Source organism: Pristiophorus japonicus, chromosome 1 (assembly GCF_044704955.1).
Source record: "Pristiophorus japonicus isolate sPriJap1 chromosome 1, sPriJap1.hap1, whole genome shotgun sequence".
NCBI classification, from domain to species: domain Eukaryota; kingdom Metazoa; phylum Chordata; class Chondrichthyes; family Pristiophoridae; genus Pristiophorus; species Pristiophorus japonicus.
The window spans coordinates 165,282,054-165,296,864 of NC_091977.1; the positions used below are offsets into that span (position 1 = coordinate 165,282,054).

The window sequence follows — 14,811 nt, forward strand, 5'->3', positions numbered from 1 at the left end:
TTAGTGCGAATACATGATCTCATTTCTCAAATTAGAACGGAGGAGAGCATGCCAGGGGATCTCAGAAACGCAGTAATCGTGACATAGAAACATAGAAAATAGATGCAGGAGTAGGCCATTCGGCCCTTCGAGCCTGCACCACCATTCAATAAGATCATGGCTGATCATTCACCTCAGTACCCTTTTCCTGCTTTCTCTCCATACCCTTTGATCGCTTTAACCGTGAGGGCCATATCTAACTCCCTCTTGATTATATCAAATGAACTGGCAACAACAACTCACTGCGTTAGAGAATTCCACAGGTTAACAACTCTGAGTGAAGAAGTTTCTCCTCATCTCGGTCCTTAATGGCTTACACCCCTATCCTTAGACTGTGTCCCCTGGTTCTGGACTTCCCCAACATCGGGAACATTCTTCCTGCATCTAACCTGTCCAGTCCAGTCAGAATTTTATGTTTCTATGAGATCCCCTCTCATCCTTCTAAACTCCAGTGAATACAGGTCCAATCGATCCAGATTGGCAGGATATGCGCAGCAACGTCAGTGTTCTCGCTCAGGCCAACATCGAAGCACTGACCGCGCTCGATCGGCTCCGTTGGTCGGGCCACGTCATCCGCATGCCTGACGCGAGACTCCCAAGACAAGCAGTCTACTCGGAGCTCCGACATGGCAAGCGAGCCCCACGTGGGCAGAGGAAATGCTTCAAGGACATGCTCAAAGCCTCCTTGAAAAATTGCAACATCCCCACCGACATCTGGGAATCCTTGGCCCAAGAATGCACAACGTGGAAGAAAAGCATCCAAGAAGGCACCGAACATCTCGAGTCTCTAAGCCGGGAGCAAGCTGAAGACAAGCGTAAACAACGGAAGGAGCACACGGCAACCCAAGCACCCCACCCATCTGGTTCTTCAACCACCATCTGATCCATCTGTGTCAGAAACTGTAGGTCACGCATTGGACTCAGTCACCTGAGAACTAATTTATAGTGTGGAAGCAAGTCAGCCTTGACTCTGAGGGACTGCCTAAGAAGAATAATCACTTTGGTCATCTCAACTTCAGTTGCCATCTATTCCAGCAGCAATGGTGACCTTGAAAAAAATCTCACCTTGGTTCTCAGTATCCCATCATAATCAGCCCTAACACCATCACTAAACGCACCAGCATCACCAACACCACCAACTTTATCCGCAATCACTTGATGCTGCACAGGACACAGGGCATCAGCACCTGACCACATTTACTTCACTTGACACTCTACACCCTGGCTGCCACATGATGCAGCAGGTTATCACCACTCTACATCAGCACCATATAGTATCCCTGCAATAACTAAGCCATTCCTTTCACATTCATCACCATTGTGGGGAGTATCCATATGTCTGACCATTCACTATAACTCATTAAGCCACTTCCAAAGGTGCCCACAAATTTGTCCAATAACACAAAGTGTTGAAAACAAATGTTTCAATGTTTGACAACACATTAGCAGAAACTATATAAACATTGGCTAAAACACTCAAGTGCCTACCCATGTGTTTTGTTAGTTAGTATGCTTCCACTCATCATCATAGGCAATCCCTCGAAATTGAGGAAGACTTGCTTCCACGCCCAAAGTGAGTTCTTTGATGGCTGAACAGTCCGATACGAGAGCCACAGACCGTGTTACAGGTGGGACAGACATTCATCGAGGGAAGGGATCGGTGGGGCTGGTTTGCCGCGCGCTCCTTCCGCTGCCTGCGCTTGGCCTCCTCATGCTCTTTGCGTTGAGACTCGAAGCTCAACGCCCTCCCGGATGTACTTTCTCCAACTTGGGCGGTCTTCGGCCAGGGTCTCCCAGGTGTCAGTGGTGATGTCGCACTTTACCAGCGAAGCTTTGAGGCAGCTTAGTGTTGTCTGCAAACTTGGAGATATTACACTCAATTCCTTCATCTAAATCATTGATGTATACTGTAAATAACTGGGGTCCCAGCACTGAGCCCTGCGGCACCCCACTAGTTACTGCCTGTCATTCTGAGAAGGTCCCTTTTATCCCGACTCTCTGCTTCCTGTCTGCCAACCAGTTCTCTATCCACATCAATACATTACCCCCAATACCACGTGCTTTAATTTTGCACACTAATCTCGTGTGGAACCTTGTCAAAAGCCTTTTGAAAGTCCAAATACACCACATCCACAGGTTCTCCCTTGTCCACTCTACTAGTTACATCCTCAAAAAATTCTAGAAGATTTGTGAAGCATGATTTCCCTTTCATAAATCCATTCCGACTTGCACTGATCCTGTCACTGCTTTCCAAATGTGCTGCTATTTCATCTTTAATAATTGATTCCAGCATTTTCCCCACTACTGATGTCAGGCTAACCGGTCTATAATTGCCCATTTTCTCACTCCCTCCTTTTTTAAAAAGTGGTGTTACATTAGCTACCCTCCAGTCCATAGGAACTGATCCAGAGTCGATGGACTGTTGGAGAATGATCACCAATGCATCCACTATTTCTAGGGCCACTTCCTTAAGTACTCTGGGATGCAGACTATCAGGCCCTGGGGATTTATCGGCCTTCAATCCCATCAATTTCCCTAACACAATTTCCTGCCTAATAAGGATTTCCTTCAGTTCCTCCTTCTCACTAGACCCTCGGTCCCCTAGTATTTCCGGAAGATTATTTGTGTCTTTCTTCGTGAAGACAGAACCAAAGTATTTGTTCAATTGGTCTGCCATTTCTTTGTTCCCCATTATAAATTCACCTGATTCTGACTGCAAGGGACTCACGTGAGATACGCCAACTTCCTAGGATCAAAGCAGCACCAAAGAGATGTCCCCGAATTGTGGCCCCTCTGTCGACTCTCCCGGGGCTTGGTGCGGCATGGCAAGTCCATTGGGGGGTGGAGCTAGGGCCCTGCACCTAAAAAAAGAGTGCCGGCAGCTGTCCGCATGCGCAGTAGAGCATTCGCGCATGCGCAGTAGCTCCTCCCATGATGATGATGATGATGCCTGCTGCAGCGTGGGAGCCAATGCGTCCCGTCCCTATCCCTGGCCGAGTGGTCTGCGCACAGGCCAACCCGCTCTGAGGCTACAAGAAACAGGTTGGTGCAGGGAGACTTTTGATCGTGGGTGGCGGGGGGGGGGAAAAGAGTTTTGATCGAGGGTTGGAAGGAGGAGAGTTTTGATCCGACGAGGGGAGGAGAGAGAAGAGTTTTGATTTGGGGTGGGGGACGGCGAGGAGTGTGTGATAACTGTGTAGCCAGTAATTTTAATGAGCTTACTCAAGACATTCCTTAACCCTGTTGATGAAAATACTTTCCTACGAGCAGGAGGTACTTCTATTTTTTTATTTGGATATTTTGAAAAAATTATGTAAATATGTTTTGTCTCTTTACTTCTTTTATTTTTGTAGTTTAAGCTTCCATGAATAGTAAATTAACTTTGCGAAGTTTGTCAGTCCTGTATAGCTGTTTGATCCTATTCATATACTTTAGTCAAGTCATTGAGTACCTACCTGCGCTGATTTCTTAACTCTCCACAAGGGTTTTTTGTGCGGCCACATACGCTGGCCTAAGTTAGTTTGGAGCAACTATTAGCTGTTCAAACTGGCTTAAATGGCCAAAACAGGTGTAGGTGGCTGGTAACGCCCCCTTTTGAACTAAACTAAACTAAACTAAAAAAATCATAACTCACTCACTTACACTGGCGCAAATTGAATGTGCAAAATGGGGATTTTTGAGAGATTCCAGAAAAATCAAGTTGCTCCAAAAAAAACAGAGCAATTCCTGGGCAATTTTAGACCCAATGAGGGGGCTCAACAAGGTGGATGCCGAGAGGATATTTCCACATAGGGGAAACTAAAACTAGGAGACATAGGCCCCAAGTTTCCACATGATTTGCTCCTGATTTTTAGGAGCAACTGGTGGAGAACGGAGTATCTTAGAAATCGGAATTCTCCACATTTAAGTTTTCTGCAGTTCTAGTCAGGTAGAACAGTTTCACTTTTGAACAGAATTTTTTTTTCAAAAGGGGGCGTGTCCGGCCACTGACACCTGATTTGAAAGTTTCCACAGTGAAAACGTACTCCAAACTAACTTAGAATGGAGCAAGTGAAGATTTTTGTAGGCTTGAAAAAACCTTGTCTACACATTAAAAAATCAGGCGCAGGTTACAAATTAGGCGTCGGGAACGAGGTGGGGGGGGAGGGGGAGGGAAGTCATTAAATTCTACAATCAATCCTTAGTTATACTTATACAAATATTATACAAATAAATCCAACCTGAATAAAAATTTATAAGCAAAGAAAAGATTAAATAAACCATGTTCCTACCTGTGTGAAAGTGCTTCAGGCAGGCCTTTCAAGCAGCGGTTTGCTGTCGGGCCCGACGGACGGCAGGGGGAGAAAGCTGGAAGAAGCCTCAGTGCTGATCATGGAAGGGCAATGTGGTTTTATTAAAAAATGTTAAAAATTGAACAGCTACAAAGAATTTGAATAGTCTCAAACAAGTGCATGTGTCCCGCTTATCACAGTCTATCTTTAATTACAGAATTCACTCCCTCACACACAGAAATATCAAGAAAATTAAAATGCAAGCCTTTGCAAGGGTTCAATAAACAAATTTTCACTTTTTCTGCAGCACTTTTTAAAATGGCCGAGTGCCAATGTTTACTTCAGACTGCGCGTGCGCGAACGCTCCAACGCGCACGCGCAGGGTTGCCGGCACGAAAAAAACTCATTTAAATTGTACCCTCCCCCTCCTACTTACAAAATCGGCGCGAGTGGTAGGCTCCGCCCCCTGTGCGCAGCGCCAAGCAGACATCGAGCTGCAAGGCGCTCGAGAATACCGCGTTTTTTTTCAGGCGTCGTTTTCGGCGCGAAAAACGGGCGCCCAGCTCGGAGGGGCGCCTGTTTTGCCGCGTGTGGAAACTTAGGGCCATAGTCTCAGACTAAGGGGCCGCCCATTTAAAACTGAGATGAGGAGCAATTTCTTCTCTCGGAGGGTTGTAAATCTATGGAATTCTCTGCTCCAGAGAGCTGTGGAGACTGGGTCATTGAATATATTTAAGGTGGAGATAAACAGATTTTTGAGTGATAAGGGAGTAAAGGGTTATGGGGAGCAGGCAGGGAAGTGAAGCTGAGCCCATGATCAGATCAGCCATGATCTTATTGAATGGCGGAGCAGGCTCACAGGGCCTGGTGGCCTACTCCTGTTCCTATTTCTTATGTTCTTATGTTCTTTCATGTTCTTTTCTTGATGATGGGGGTGCATTGGTGGAGGAGGTAAAGAATTTATAAAATTAAATTAAATTAAATGAATTTCTTTAGTGTGCTCCACTGAAGTTGTACATAGTTTTACAGTCTTCATCCTTCACATGCTGAATTAATCTGGACACTGGATGAAAGTCAGGTGCCTCTCCACAAAGGAAGAAGAACCAACCTTATGCTGCTCTTGTAAACCTCCCACTGACTAGTTTTAGTGGACATCTAGAGTAGGAAAACTCACACTCACAGACAGTGCGTGATGTGGGGAGAACAGGAAAGCAAATAAGAGAAAATACTTTAAAGAAAATAGGTTGTGGTGTGGTGACAAAGCAAATAAGCACAATGCCCCTTCACATCTTGAACACATGTACGAGTTCCACCAAAACCAATACGATGAAAGTATTTCTCTACTGAATATAAAAGTCCTCTGTGAAGTTAATTTTGTCAGTCTCAGTCAATTTAGTAGTGGAAAACTGTTCAGAATTCCTCAAAAATTGATAAACTTATTTAGAAAAACAATACAATGTGGGAAAAGTAAAATTTTACATTGGTGCAGAGGGAGGTATTTTTCAGAGCTTGGAGTTGAGGCATCATATCGGAGTAGAATGCATGGCGGTTTTACTCTGCATCTGGCCCTACTATCTTCACCTATGAGTGGTAGACACTGCTCCAAAGTGAGGGAAAAAAATGATACAAAAAACAAAGTTAAAAATAAATAAACCTTTTAAAAACAAGCATGACCTTGTAAACAACTGGCAGACTTTTCCTACTCTAGAAAAATACTAAAATCTTATATATTAAAACCAATGCGAATCAAACCTAAATCAACAGATTATTTCAAAACAGCTCTAAATTCCAACAAAAGCAGCTCTCAATTCAAGGCATTACTATTGCTATTAAGCATTAACACTTGAAATTTCATCGTAGTCTTCGATTTTGGTCCTTTGCTACTATTGTATAACTGTTAGAATAGCACTTAAAAAAAATACTAAACTTTGCAATGGATTTAAACAATTACCAAACTATTATAAACTTTTAATAGGAGAAACACAAATATAATTTATGTATTCATCTAGTGACCAATTTAGCAATTCAGCTAAAATCACCCCAAAAAAGCATTTCAGACTGCAAAAGGAACTTCAATGTCAGCATCATGCCCACCATGTGATAGTGCAGCTTGTAAAAAAACATAAGCAGGAAATGCACATGGGAACAAACAAGGAGAAAGTTCAGCATCAATCCTGCAAACAGTAATGTAATTTAAAATGAAATGCCTTAAGGACTTTTATAAACTGTGCATTGTACTGAATAGCTTTTGCAGATTACAACAGTTTTGTTCAGTAATTTTATAAAATGCAACTTTTATAGTTAAGAGAACAAAAAATACAGTCACTGCTCTAGTGGTTCGATAGAACAGAAAGCTTAATGCAATCAGTCACACAAATTTTCTGACCTAACTACTGTGCTTACGATTCATATTTGGAATTTCTCTCATTATATAAAAGATTGGAATATTGGATGGTGAAGAATTTCAAGTACTGCAACTAAAAGCACAAAAACTAATGTACTGTAATCTAATTTCCTCTAATGACAATGTAAACGATCAGTTAATCTATCACTTTGAAAAACAAAACAAAATAAAATCTCCTTTGACAAACTACAATATGCTGTTTTAGAAATACAGATAATTACATTCCAATTACAGGTCTGCTGGTTGAATCATTGGTAAAATACATTAAATTCACATTGCACCTATTATATATTTCACTCCTGATTCAGTACCTGAAATTTAGTGAATCCATAAATACATTTTTAAATTGCTAATTTTTAAGCAAAATTTTAAAAAATCAATTCCCATCTCTCAATTAACAATCCTTTTCCTCAACACATCAATGAAACTAACTTTTCGAAATAAAAATATTATTTTAGCATAAGGTTGTTATATTTAGCATTACTTCTCACTACTCATTACAATGTATTGGGCCCAGGCTATGTTGCACCAAAGCAGATGGCATCAGAGATGATTTATTGAAGCTTATTTGGATTGTTCTTTTTTCATTTCTTCTTGAGAATGTTACTCTGGAAGTTTTTCACATCAATCTCTGCTATATGCTACACAAAGTCCTTTTGTAAACTGGGCTGCAATGAACAAAGTGATCATTTTCATGAGCTCTTGTTAATAAAATTATTATAATGGATTATTGGCAGTTTTAAAGCATAAAATATTACTTTATTGGACATTTAAGTCTCTTCTATCATATGTATTGTGAACTCAATTCAATAAAGAGTGAGATTTTAAAAAGTGCTGTAAGAAAGGGAGTACTTTCAATATAAGGCACCCATCCACACACCGAAGAAAAATCTGATCATAACATCTTACTGCAAGGAAAATATTATACAGTTTGGAATCACAAAGCAGCATAGTGAAGATTCCAGTTGGAAAATACCAATTCTATTGATATATGCATCCAACTCATAAATATGGTTAAAAAGCTGAGGCTCCCAGTACAGATCCCTGGGGAATGCCACTTGTCACATCCCACCAATCAGTGTATATTCCCTTTATCCTTGCTCTCTGGTCCTACCTCTCAACCAATTACCAGCCCATGTCACAAAGTTAGTGCAGCAAGCGAATTTTGCAGCAGAGTAATTTTGGCAGGTTTGAGGCTCTGCTTCTGGCCAGTGAAAGTATTATTAAAACTTCATACATCCCTTACTAGATCTTGTGGCTTTCTCACCAGCAGCACTGCTTGCCATATTTGAAACAGGAGAAGCAGTGTGTGAATGGTGTGGCCTGTAGGAGTAGCCTACTTAAAGGTGAACATTGCTTTCTCATTTTTGTTTGGCACGTTAGATTTTTTTAATACTTCTTACCTTGCTGTATCTGCACTTTTATTGGTACATTAAATTTTGTTGTAGTTCAGGCTTGTTTTTAATTTGCATAACTTTTATTTCCAACTCCATTTTGGACAACAGTCTTGGCTTCAGCTGCATTAACATCTGCAGAACCAAAGTAGGCAGAATGGAAGTTCCTTTGTGGGGTTCTAATCGTTCTCCTAGAGTTGTAGGAGGACGAGCAGTTAAAGACAGAAAGGGTGGTGTGACTATATCTTGCATATTATGTCAGCACTCATCCTCACCCCAGGACCCACATTTAATACCTCAGGCAATCCTTCCTGTGCATGTCAGGGAAAACTTGTCTTCAGCATCTCTGCTTTACAAAGGGATGTCATATAGCAGATAAGTGGTACCAAAGGGAGAGCTCTCTTGTGGGTGAGAAAGACACTACTGAATTCAGTTTTTACACCACTTGATTCTTCCAAGCCACCATCAGTGATATATGTAGTTAGTCAGTATCAAGCAGGGCTGCTTTCCAGACGACAACATTTCTTCTTCCACTGGTAATGTGATGAACAGCAGCTCAACTGGGTACATAATCTTCAGTGGCTGGTAGGATTCCCAGAAGTACATGGCAGCAAATTGGCACTAACATATTGTATAGACCTCTGAACCTGGGTGCTACTTTCTGACAGACGAGGTGCACTGCGGAATGTACACTTGAGTGCAGCAGCACATCCACTTTACCAGTCTTCAAACCAGTTCCTTTTATCTCATTTTTGACTGCCATTTCTTTTCTGCCCCCTGTGCAGTCTTGACAAAGGCTTGCAAATATTTCAAATCCATTTTGAACCTTTTTAAGCAGCTGAAACAATATTTGCCCTGTATGCAGCCACTAACCTTTAAGTAGCCGCATCACTTTAAATTTGAGCTACCAGCCAGATTTTCTTTCTGCCCTATTACACTAGCTGCTGGCACAAGGCCAAAGTTGTGCTGAAAGCTTATGTTACTTATTTGTATGATCTGACCTCCAAACTGCACACAATCAGCATAATGATTTCACTTCACAAAGATTTTACTCGGAGTGCAAAATCAACGCTTTGACAAAACTTTCCCCAGGTTCGCCAGTGCCCTGAACCTGCATCTCTCCCATCCCCACCATGTTCTCTCCCAGCTCAGCATCTCAATGAGACACCGTATGTTTCCTTGACCTCATTCCCACAAAACTACAGACTGCTCAACTTCCCTTCCTGGGCCACAAGCCAGCTGGCATTGTAAAGGGTTTGCTCTCCTGAGGTACTGTTCCCTTCCTTTGAAAACTGAGGTCATCACCCCGCTCCTCAAAAACCCACCTTTGAACCCTCTGTCCTTGCAAACTGCTGCTCCATCTCCAACATCACTTTCCTCTCCAAAGTCCTTGAACATGTTGCAACTTCCCAAATATGTGCCTATACTTCCTGAAACTCCTTGTTTGAATCTCTTCAATCAGGTTACGGCCCCTGCCACAACACTACTACAGTCCTAACCAAAGTTACAAATAACACTCTGTGAGTGTAATGGGGGAGGGGAAGAAAAGAAAGAGGATGGGGGGGGGGGGGGGGGGGGGGGGGGAGATCCAGTTGTCGTGCTCAATGTAGGAACCAATGACATAGGTAGAACTAGGAATGAGTTACTGCTGAGAGGGTTCGAGGAGCTAGGGTCCAAATTCAAACACAGGACCTCAAAAGGTAATAATCTCTGGATTGTTACCCGAGCCATGTGCAAATTGGAATAGGAAAAAGCAGATCCGAGAGTTAAATGCGTGGCTCAAAGAATGAACATAGAACATAGAACAGAAGAAATAAGAGCAGGAGTAGGCCATTTGGCCGCTCTAGCCTGCTCTGCCATTCAGTAAGATCATGGCTGATTTGATCCTGGCCTCAACTCCACTTCCTCGACTCTCTTATCTTTCAAAAATCTGTCTATCTCCACCTTAAATGCATTCACTGACTCAGTCTCCACAGCTCTCTGAGGTAGAGAATTCCAAAGCTTCACGACCCTCTGAGAGAAGAAATTCCTCCTCATTTCCGTTTTAAATGGATGATCCCTTATTTTGAAACTAGTTCTAGATTCCCCCACCCTGTCAAGCCCCTTCAGAATCTTACACGTTTCAATAAGATCACCTCCAAATTTTCTAAACTCCAATGAGTGAGTGTAGGCCCAACCTGCTCACACTTTCTTCATGTAATAACCCTTTTATCTCAGCAATAAACTGAGTGAACCTTCTCTGAACTGCCTCCAGTGCAAGTATATCCTTCCTTAAATAAGGAGACCAAACCTGTACGCAGTACTCCAGGTGTGGTCTTACCAACAGTTGCAGCAGCACTTCCTTACTTTTATATTCCATCCCCCTTGCAATAAAGGTAGACATTCCATTTGACTTCCTAATTACATGCTGTACCTGCATGCTAACTTTTTGTGTTTCATGTACAAGGACACCCAGATCCCTCTGTACCACAGCATTTTGTAATCGCTCCCAATTTAAATAATAATTTGCTTTTTTATTCTTCCTGCCAAAGTGGATAACCTCACATTTTCCCACATTATACTCCATCTGCCAAATTTTTGCCCACTCACAGCCTATCTATATCCCTTTGTAGATTCTTTGCATCGTCCTCACAACTTGCTTTCCCACCCTATATTTGTATCATCAGCAAATTTGGCTACATTGCACTCGGTCCCTTCATCCAAGTCATTAATATTGATTGAAAATAGTTGAGGCCCCAACACTGATCCCTGTGGCATCCCACTCGTTACAGTTTGCCAACCTGAAAATGACCCACTTATCCCGACTCTCTGTTTTCAGTTAGTTAGCCAATCCTCTATCCATGGCAATATATTACCCCCAACCCCGTGAGCTCTTATCTTGTGCAGTAACCTTTTACGTGGCACCTTATCGAATGCTTTCTGGAAATCCAAATATACAATATCTACTGGTTCCTCTTCATCCCCCCTGCTCATTACATCCTCAAAGAACTCTAGCAAATTTGTCAAACATGACTTCCCTTTTATAAAACCATGCTGATCATGCTTGACTGCATTATGATTTTCTAAATGTCCTGCTACTACTTCCTTAATGATGGATTCCAGCATTTTCCCAATGACCGATGTTAGGCTAACTGGTTTATAGTTTCCTGCTTTCTGTTTCCTTCCTTTCTTAAATAGGAGTGTTACATTTGTGGTTTTCCAGTCCGCTGGGACCTCCCCAGAATGCAGGAAATGTTGGTAGCGGTATGGGAGGAAGAGGTTTCGATTCACTGGACACTGGCAGCAGAACTGGGGAAAGAGGCAGCGGTTCCATTGGGACATGCTCCTTTTGGACCAGTGTCTTGACTAACCAAGTAACTAGTACTGTAGATAGGGGTTGAAACTAAAAAGAAATTAGGAATGGGGGGGGGGGGGGGGACAGTGGGAAGAAGAGTCAGGTGAGGGGAAATTTAGAAATCTAAAGCGAAAACCAAGGCAATGAGGTGATTTGGGTATAGATAAGCAGCGTGTGACAGGAAGGGACAGAGAGTTTAACGATAATAGTGCATCAGCAAATAAGGTGAAATCAGGGAATGATGGTAAAAAGTTAAAATGAATAGCTCTTTATCTAAATGCGCAAAGCATTTGTAACAAGACAGATGAATTAGTGGCACAGAGATAAATGAGTCTGATCTAAGAGCTACCACAAAGAACTGGTTGCAAGGTGCCACAGCTGGGAATTAAATATTCCAGGGAACTTGACATTTCGAAAAGACAGACAGAATGGAAAAGGAGAGGATGGGCGGGGAGTGGGTTAACCATGATAATAAAGGATGACATAAGGATAGTATTGAGGAAGGATCTTGGCTCGGAAGATCAGGAAGTAGAATCAGTAAGGGTGGAGAAATGAAATAACAAGGGGCAGAAAACACTGGTGGGAGTAGTATTTAGGCCACCTAACAGTAGCTATACCTCTGAACAGAGTATTAATCAACAAATAATAGGAGCTTGTAACAAAGGTAATGCAATAATCGTGGGGGACTTTAATCTTCATATAGACTGGGCAAATCAAATTGCCAAAAGTATTCTGGAGGACGGGTTCATGGAATGCATTCGAGATAGTTTCCAAGAAAAATACATTGTGGAACCAACGAAGGAACAGGCCATTTTAGATCTTTTATTGCGTAATGAGACAGGGTTAATTAGTAATCTCATATTAAAGGATCCTCTAGGGAACAGTCATCATAATATGACAGAATTTCACGTTGAGTTTGAGAGTGAGATAAGTTCGAAACTAGAGCCTTAAAATTAAATAAAGCCAATTACATAGGTATGAGGGGCACATTGGCTCAGGTACATTGGCAATTAAAAGGTATGACGGTAGATAAGCAGTAGCAAGCATTTAAAGAAATATTCCAAAATTCTCAACGAATATACATTCCATTAAAAAATAAAAGCAACAAGGGAAAAGAACACAGGAACAAAAGAATTAAGAGGAGTAGGCCATTTGGCCCCTCGAGCCTGCTCCACCATTCAATAAGATCATGGCTGATCTGATCATGGGCTCAGCTCCACTTCCCTGCTCTCTCCCCATAAACCTTCATTCCTTTATCATTCAAAAATCTGTCTATCTCCGCCTTAAATATATTCAATGACCCAGCCTCCACAGCTCTCTGGGGCAGAGAATTCCACAGATTTATAACCCTGAGAGAAGAAATTCCTCCTCATCTCAGTTCTAAATGGGCGACTCCTTATTCTTAAACTATGCCTCCTAGTTCTAGATTCCCCCATGAGAGGAAACATCCTCTCTGCCCCCTCAGTATCTTATATGTTTCAATAAGATCACCTCTCATTCTTCTAAACTCCAATGAGTACAGGCCCAACTTGCTTAGCCTTTCTTCATAAGTCAAACCCTTCATCTCAGGAATCAACCTAGTGAACCTTCTCTAAACTGCCTCCAATGCAAATATATCCCTCCTTAAATAAGGAGACCAAAACTGTATGTAGTACTCCAGGTGTGGTCTCACCAATACCCTGTACAGTTGGACAAGCCTTCTCTGCTTTTATACTTTATCCCCTTGCAATAAAGGCCAACATTCCACTTGTCTTCCTGATTACTTGCTGTACCTGCATACTAACGTTTTGTGTTTCATGCACAAGGACCCCCAGGTTCCTCTGTACTGCAGCATTTTTTTTAACTCTCTCCATTTAAATAATAATTTGCTTTTTTATTTTTCCTACCAAAGTGGATAACCTCACACTTTCCCACATTATACTCCATCTGCCAAATTTTTGCCCATTCGCTTAGCCTGTCTATATCCGTTTGCAGATTCTGTGTGTCCTCCTCACAATTTGCTTTCCCGCCCATCTTTGTATCATCAGCAATCTTGGCTGCATAATACGCGGTCCCTTTATCCAAGTCATTAATATAAATTGTAAATTGCTGAGGCCCCAGCACCGATCCCTGCGGCAGCCCACTAGTTACTGTTTGCCAACCGGAAAATGACCCATTTATCCCGACTCTCTGTTTTCTGTCAGTTAGCCAATCCTCTATCCATGCTAATATATCACCCCATGAGTTCTTATTTTGTGCAGTAACCTTTTGTGTGGCATCTTATCGATGCCTTCTGGAAATCCAAATACACCACATCCACTGGTTCCCCTTAGCCATCCTGCTCATTACATCCTCAAAGAACTGCAGAAAATTCGTCAAACTTGATTTCCCTTTCATAAAACCATGCTGGCTCTACTTGACTTTATTCTGCTTTTCCAAATGTCCTGCTACTGCTTCCTTAATAATTGACTCCAACATTTTTCCAACGACAGATGTTAGGCTAACTGGTCAATAGTTTCCTGCGTTCTGTCTGCCTCCTTTCTTAAATAGGGCTGTTAGATTTATGGTTTTCCAATCTTCAGAATGCAGGGAATGTTGGTAGATTACAACCAATGCATCCACCATCTCTGCAGCCACTTCTTTTAAAACCCTAGAATGCAGACCATCAGGTCCAGGGCACTTGTCCACCTTGAGTTTCCATTATTTTACTGAGCACTTTTTCTTTAGTGATAGTTATTGCTTTAAGTTTACCCCCTCCCTATAGCCCTTTGTTTATCTATTATTGGGATGTTTTAGTGTCTTCTACCATGAAGACCAATATAAAATATTTGTTCAAAGTCTCTGCCATTTCTTGGTTCCCCATTATTGATTCCCCAGTCTCATCCTCCAAGGGATATACGTTTAATTTAGCTACTCTCTTCCTTTTTATATACCTATAGAAGCTCTTACCATCTGTTTTTATATTACTTGCTAGTTTACTTTCACAATCTATCTTCTCTGCATTATTTATTTAGAGGTCCTTTGCTGGTTTTAAAAAATTTCCCAATCCTCTGTCTCCCATTAATCTTGGCAACATTGTATGCCATTGTTTTCAATTTGATACCATGCTTTACTTCCTTTAGTTAGCCACAGATAGTTCTCCCTTCTCTTAATATCTTTCTTTATTACTAGAATATTATTTTTGTTGAGAATTATGAAATATCTCCTTAAATGTCTGCCACTGCTCATCAACCGTCTTACACTTCAATCTATTTTCCCATTCCACTTTAGTCAACTCTGCCTTCAGATCTTTGTAATCGCCTTTATTGAAGATCAGGACACTGGTTTGAGAACCAAATTTCTCACCCTCCAATTGAATTTGAAATTCAACCATGCAATGATCAGTCTTTC

The 14,811-nt window shown here is 41.7% G+C and overlaps 1 protein-coding gene across 7 annotated transcripts in view; it reads right to left on the reverse strand.

Moving 5' to 3' along the window:
- The window catches only part of rgmb (repulsive guidance molecule BMP co-receptor b), a 254,274-nt gene that overhangs the window by 201,360 nt on the left and 38,103 nt on the right, over positions 1-14,811 (reverse strand). The window lies entirely within an intron of this gene.